Source organism: Leiobunum rupestre, chromosome 4, assembly GCF_980474605.1.
Source record: "Leiobunum rupestre chromosome 4, qqLeiRupe1.1.hap1, whole genome shotgun sequence".
Lineage (NCBI taxonomy): Eukaryota > Metazoa > Arthropoda > Arachnida > Opiliones > Sclerosomatidae > Leiobunum > Leiobunum rupestre.
In genome coordinates, this window is record NC_143387.1 from 60,337,033 (window position 1) to 60,344,883 (window position 7,851).

Sequence of the window (7,851 nt, forward strand, 5' to 3'; positions counted from 1 at the left end):
GGCCCCACAGTTATCACAGATCTTGTTGTGTGCGGGACAGGTACGATACGGATGAGATTCCATGCAGCGGTGCAAATAGCAGAAGGAGAACCCCGTCGGCCACGTTGAGGAAAAGTATGACGAGTAGTTGAGGCTGGGGTGAATGGTTTAGGTGGGAAATTAGATGTAGCTGGAGAATAATTCTGCGAAAATCCAGTAGAGGGACGACGTTGCCACGGAGTATGTCGAGGACGAGCACGCCAGTTGGAAGCATGCGAGGATGCTCCTCTATAATGTTGATAGCGAATAGCATCCACTGAGAGAGGTGGAGCAATCTGTGGTATGGCTGAATTTGTCGGTATGGCTGAATTAGTGAGCATGGCAGAGGCATGAACATCGGAAGTTTTTCCCGAACGACACATAGCTATGGCCTGGGGAAGGGTGACGTTAGCTTTAGGAATCAGTTTTTTTGCGAATATCATTATTTTTAATGCCAACAGTTATCATGGTGCGAAGCAAAGAGTCACATGTCGCTCCAAAATCACAGTGACTGGCCTTTGTCTTAAGGTCATTAACAAAAGTGTCAAAGGGCTGACCTGGTAATTGGCGCGCAGTGATGAATTTATAGCGAGAGAGAGCGATGTTCTTGTATGGAGCAAAGTAGGCATTGAAACCATCCGTTACCGTTACTTCCTTAAGAGTACGAGTGGCCTGTCCAACCAAAGCGGGGAGGTCCAAGTGCTTATATATGCGTCTGCCCTCTGGGCCTATGAGTTGTAAAAGTACATTAATTTTAGTGTTCTCCGACTTAGCTGCTAATTCAGTGGCCTCCGAAAAGATATTGAACTCATCCAGCCATGTTTCCCAGGCATCCGCAGAAGCATCACCCAGGTAAAGTTGTCCAGGAGCAGGAAACGAGGTAGTAGTGGTTGCCATTGTCGTCGTGTAGGCAACGTGTGACGAGCCAAGGCCCGAAAGTTCCAAATGGAATACTAACAAAGTGCTGGAAACGAATGATCCAAAGGGGAAAAACTTATTTTAAATAGAGCATGGGAACGGTGAGCAGACTTGAGCTACTTCTGACACCATGTTACGATAATGGTCTTATAATATTTATAATAAATTACTCTGCTAAATATGAAGCTCTTTATTTAGATTTTTGTCTTATATATTCTGACCCCATTGGTCCATGGATACACGTGATCATATACATGTAGATATTTCACTTGACATAAGTCATATACTAAATTCTATCTATCTAACTTTTCGTTTTAAGTAGAATCATGAATTAATTAACCTTATTAATCCATGGTAGAATTACACATAACAATACGGAGCTTTATACAGTTTTGGCATGCCTAATGAAAATCTGAAGCTCCACACAAGTCGAGTAAGCGCTGGGAGTAAAAAAGAGACTTAAGAGTTACATTTAAACACCATGTTTCTTTCTAGAAAGGCCTATTAGAATTTATTGTTATTGGAAGAAAAACCATGACTTATTTTTTCTAAGCCACAGGGCAAGACACACGGCTCTCTTTGCACTTGCAGGCTCTCTCTATAGGAAGAGAATGTCATCTGTTGATTGTGAAAATGGAAGCTATAGTTACATCCAAATTTTCTCTGTTAACTTGAACACAGTCTTGATTAAAATTATTGCAAGTCTCTTTTATTTAATATTTGTGACTTTTTCTAGTTCAGTTTCTGTTATATATGTATTTATACAGTGATTTCAGTGTCACCCATGCTTTTTGAGTGAAACTATTCTATATGTGTTAGAAGTTAAATGCGGTCATTTTACAGGTAATCCTTTACAATTAAAAAATTTCTCAGTTTACTGTTACAGTTTCAAAGCTCAAATTTAAGGGAAGGGTTTTAAAATATATAAAAGGTGAGGAAAATCGATGGAAATTATTTTAGAAATATATTTCGCTTTTGAAAATTCTAAAAACAAAACTCTTTAAACCTTAAACATTTTCAATATCTGCGCCTTCATAGATCTCAACTACTCCCCCTTAATTCAACCTTTCAACTGCTTTGATAAAAGCATTTTTTATTTAATAGCTGTCCCTTTGTTAAAGGGCATATTTTGCCTAACATTTATGTTTGTAAAAGAAAGCCATAAGTTGGAAAATAAAAAGTGTTATTTTTAAAAATATTTTAAATAGAACAGATCAATACTTTGCTGTAGGATATTTTACTATATTATTGGATGTAATTAACGGTATTTTAAATAGTTTTAAATATGTTAGGCCTATACTAAACAATGTATAATTATTTTATGTCAAATTGACTTCTAATTGTCCATTTGGGTTTAGATGACAAGCTATAGATGTATAACTGGCTATAGTGAGCAAGTTAAATATGCTAATTTTTTAAGACAACTAGTTAACTTTTGAAAAAAGTTATTTGAATCTGTTGATTCGTTGAGTACCAGTGAAAGACACAAATCTCAGAGAAAACTGCTCTTGATTTCCCAGTGGTAGATTTTATTAAATCTAATGCGAAATTTTACATCCCCATAAAAAGTGACCCAGCATTAGATCATCTGGAATCGCCAATTGTAGAATTTCACAGATTGAATCCTCGGAATGTAGTTGGTTATTTTTGCATTAGGTCATTAATATTGAAATTGAAAGACAAAGCTACTTGGATAGGTTTTTTTATTAAATAGACAATATTTTGACATTTACATTTTGTATTTATAGCATTTTGGTATTTGATTATGATTATGTAATATGAAAACTGAACAAGGGAAAACATGGTTACAGATCAGTTTCGTAATGTAATATTGATTAAAAATAGAGAAAGAATACCCTCACAAGGACGCTTATCTAATAATTACCAGAAGTGAAGAGAAGCACATTGTGAAAAACTAAATGAAAAGAGACTCAAAACGGTTTTAAAATTCACAATTTATTTATTTAAAAATCCCACGTTTCGGAGGAACTATTCCTCCTTCTTCAGGGATTTTTACACGTCTCTTGAAAAAAGCTTGTAAAAATAATTTATCCAAGATACAAGCGGGCCAGCGAAATATTTCTTATTAAAGGGAATATAACCTCTGGTATTTCTGTCGCCCTCCGAGGGTTCCAATATTGTCCGCTGCCTCCCATAGCTTTTCACACTTGCGGCACTGATAATCGCTGATTGTGAAGGGAATAAAGGAAATTGATGGGGTCTTCCATAAAGAACTCGTTGGAGGTTCTATTCCCTTTAAGAAATATTTCGCTGGCCCGAAATTCTTAAAAACACATCTCTACCCAGCAAATACAAAATCACCCTTTGGACATCCGATTGACGTCACACTCGGATCTTTCCTTCGTCCGTAGGACCCCCCAAAATCCGCGGTTAATTATTAATTAATTAATGCATTTCAATAAATTATCGCTTTATAAATTTGAGCTTTAAGTGAACCCTTGACTGAGAGTGAAAAATAATAATATGTAATGGGCTAAAGTGAACTTTGAAAACAGTGATCATTCCGCTATACTTTTCAAAGAGACCACCCCAAAACTTACTTTTGGAGTTACAATTTGACTAAATAAACTACTGCTTTATAAATTAATGCTTTAAGTGAACCCTTGAATGAGAGTGAACAATAATACAACCTAAAAGCAAAATAATAAAAAGTTATTGGCCAAAATGTACTTTGAAAACAGCGAATCATCCGTTCCTTTCAAAGAGACCACCCCCAAACTTACTTTTGGAGTTACAATTTCACTAAATAAACTACTGCTTTATAAATTAGGGCTTTAAGTGAACCCTTGAATGAAAGTGAAAAATTATACACCCTAGAAGCAAAATAATAATAAGTTGTTGGCAAAATAAACTTTGAAAACAGTGATCGTTCCGCTACTTTTCAAAGAGACCACCTCAAAACTTACTTTTGGAGTTACAATTTCACTAAATAAACTACTGCTTTATAAATAAGGGCTTTAAGTGAACCCTTGAATGAGAGTGAACAATAATACAACCTAAAAGCAAAATAATATAAAGTTATTGGCCAAAATGTACTTTGAAAACAGCGAATCATCCGTTCCTTTCAAAGAGACCACCCCCAAACTTACTTTTGGAATTACAATTTCACTAAATAAACTACTGCTTTATAAATTAGGGCTTTAAGTGAACCCTTGAATGAGAGTGAAAAATTATACACCCTAGAAGCAAAATAATAAAAAGTTATTGGCCATAATGAGCTTGGAAAAAAGCGAATCATCCATTTCTTTCAAAGAGGCCACTCCAAAACTTTCTTTTGGAGTTACAGTGACGTATTTTGGATTGGTCGTAGCTGGGCTATATGAACCATGCAGGGACGTCCTAAGGACGATTTGTTTTTGCTGGGTACTGATCAAGTGATTATCTTTCCCATAGACCATGAGAGATCATATGTCATACTAATTTTTATCAATGCCCCTCCCTAGAATTTTGCTGGGAGGGGCAACTAATGTTATTGCCCCCTCCAACTTTTTGGTTAGTTGAAATCTTCAAAAGGCTCCAATTCTCATTTTAAAAGCGTATAAAGCTTGTAGAACCTCAACTGTGTTTAAATTTCAGTCTTTTCCCGCCAATTTACATAGTAGTAAAAAGTACACATGCATTCGTAAGCTACACTCCATTAAAAATTCAAAACCATTCTCCAGACCCCTTTTGGTTTCTGTTTGCCCCCTCCAACTTCTAGAACGTTCCTACGCCCCTGAGGACTATAGTTGCTGATTTTTCTTAATCTTATATTTACAAGACAAGGAAGTATCCTACGGGGACTTCTAATGGTTTTGATAGCCACCGCCATAACTACAAGGGCTGATGTTGCAATTTCGTCAGTGTCTTGAGTATCGTGGTCCAATCCCAAGTTTACGTATCCGGAAAATTCCTTTCCTGTCCATTCAGTATGTATCTCGTTTGACATTTCATCCATAGATATTAAAATTTGATGAACTTATGGTTCAATCTCATTTTTAATGTAGTTAAAACTTTCAGCTGTGAAGCCAGGTTGGCCATCTATTTGGTGGTAAACAAAGGTGTTTTCTCAAGAAATCCTATGCTTTCGGAGAATAAAAATGAACTATCATGGCAAAGCTTGGGAGTAACCCCGGACGGTATAATACCGTCCGTGGAGTAACTGAGGGTATTGCTGCTTTTTTCATTTTTCAATCTGGTTTGGCTCAAAAATTTAAATAGTTCAATTGAAGTTGGACCAAATATTTCGTCTAAATAAAATAAAAGCTTTCGTGAAGAGCGTTTTCTTAGAGATGAAAGCCTTAAATTATGGCGCTTCTGCAAGTTCTGCGCTTGCTCAGTAACATCAAGTTCTTTTCGCAGCAATCTAACTTTGTTTCTGTCAGTTTCCAGAGCCTTTTGAAGTGCAACCCAGTGCATTGATGTTTGGGACGATTTCTAAAGAATACATTTTAAATTAATATCATCAACTTATACGTAACCAAACTTGTGGATACACTAGATTTCTAATGAATAAATTGAAATTAATATCATCAACTTACACATATCCAAAATTGTGGACACACTAGATATGTATAAATTCGTGGCTTATTCTTATTCCTGACCTCAACAGTTGAGTGTTCTTTATAAACCGGTAAATTCATTGTATCTTCAAGCACCTCTGTAGTATCAGCTAGGCTAAAATAAAATAATAATAAGCTAGGTCATCTCGTCCATTTCAGTAGATTCAAATTCCATCCACACGGACTACAAATTTTGAATAACATTAATCACGGAATATTAATTATTAGGGCACCTATTTACTTCCGCGTATTCCTTATCTGAGGATGACACTTCTCACTCGAGAGTGTCGAGACCATAGAACGTTTCATGTTGGACATCCGCCGACGTTGTTGGGAGTTTTAATGTTCCCGTGCAATCATCATGTATGTACCGATATCACGAATATTATTAAACCCGATTTTGTTAAATCTCAAGGGAAAATCCGATTTGGAACTTCACAAGTTTTAACCTTTTCAGATTTATTGTAATTTACATAATTACTATAATTTAAAGGGAATATAAACTCAAGTCGTTTTTTATGTTTTTTTATGCTTTTTTATGTAAGAAATTTTGGCGGGAAGTCACTAAACAGTGCCAAAAATATCTAAAGTCATAGGAGGGAGCGGGAAATAGTACACAACCCTTCGTTAGCGTGTTTAAAGGCTAGCTGCGTTCTCCTTGTGTTTGTTGCTCCTACACTCTTAAAATGGTTGGGTTGTTTTTAACCCACGTTGGGTTGTTTTGGAAACCCATTTTTGGGTCCGTATGCAACCAACTAAAAATTGGGTTGTTTAAATTATAACCCAATTTGTGTCATTTATTACAATCCAATATTGGGTTCAGTCTCAACTAAAATATAGTTATTGGGTTGTTTAAATTATAACCCAATTTGTGTCATTTATTACAATCCAATATTGGGTTCAGTTTCAACTGAAATATAGTTATTGGGTTGTTTAAATTATAACCCAATTTGTGTCATTTATTGCAATCCAATATTGGGCTTTAATCAAATATGGGTCGAATTTAAAACCAAATTTTAGTTAAAATGTAACCATAACTTAGGTTAAAATTCAACCATAATTTTAGTTAACGTTCTATTTTAGCCCATATTGGGTTGGAGAAACTAACTAATTTTGGATCAATAAGCCAGACATCTTAACATTTTATTAGTTAAAAGCTCAAACCCATTTTGTGTAGATTTTCAAAAGCTAGTTAAACCCACCCATTTATAGGTTAATTATCTACTGAATTTGCAGGTTATAGATTTAACCTTTCCTATAAACATTAGAAATACATTAAGTGATTACAATTTGCACAAGCCACAATTAACTTAAACCTTATAAATGTCATGTTCTTAAATATTTTGAAATTAGAGAAACAACAAATGAAATAAGGTAAGAGCATTTTAATACCGTTTGGGTAGTCATTACAAATGAACGTTAAACATTTCTATGAAAAATTTGGCGCATGGCCCTAACTGAATTGCTCACAGTGGTATTTGGTTTGTTACCAATTATTTCAAAAAAGCTATCTTGAATTACTTCCCAAATCCAACGACACTTGATGGGGTAACACAAATCCAATATGTAGAAAAGCTTAAAACATGTGTCTACTGCTTTTAATAGAGAGCTCCGTGGAAAGTTATAGCCATCTACTACAATGTAGCACATAGATGGACTTAATCTATTGCCAATTGTAAGTATGTGAGGGCTGCTATTTTTACATGTTTTGATGTAAGTGGAAACATCAGTGTTTTTCTAAGGGGAAAAAAAATAAAATATTTTCCCTGTAATTCTAATATTAAAAAAATATTAAATATACATACAGGATAATTGTAAAGTGGCCTTTACCTCTTCTATTGAGGGTTTAGTAATTTTCTTCCCAATTTTACAATTTAAAACCGGTATAATATATGGCAAAGCCAGCAAGCAAGCATTTTCGAAAAACTCTTAAATATTCCAAAATAATCAGTTATTAAAATTGGTAGTAAAGTTGTATATTACATTTACCATTTTTAGCTGAGTCGTCATCTGGATCAGTAAATTGCAACATTTTAAATTTATCCTCAGTCAAACTCACTTTAGCATAATCAAATATGATTTCAGCAAATTTACTCCAATTTGACAACATATTTTCGGCATTGTTTGGAAATTTTAGTAAAAAATCTTGTTCAATCTGAAAATTTATTTATTTTAATTTTGTAGTCAATTTCGAACTCTACGATATTCTATTACCATTCCTGGAGTATCGTATAGGCGAGGAAACATAGCAAATATATCAGAAACAGCTGCTGCTCCATTTTCAGCAATCCATTTTTGACGGGCAGAAGCGGTGTTTTTCATGTATTCACGAACCTTTTCGTAGGGTCCATCA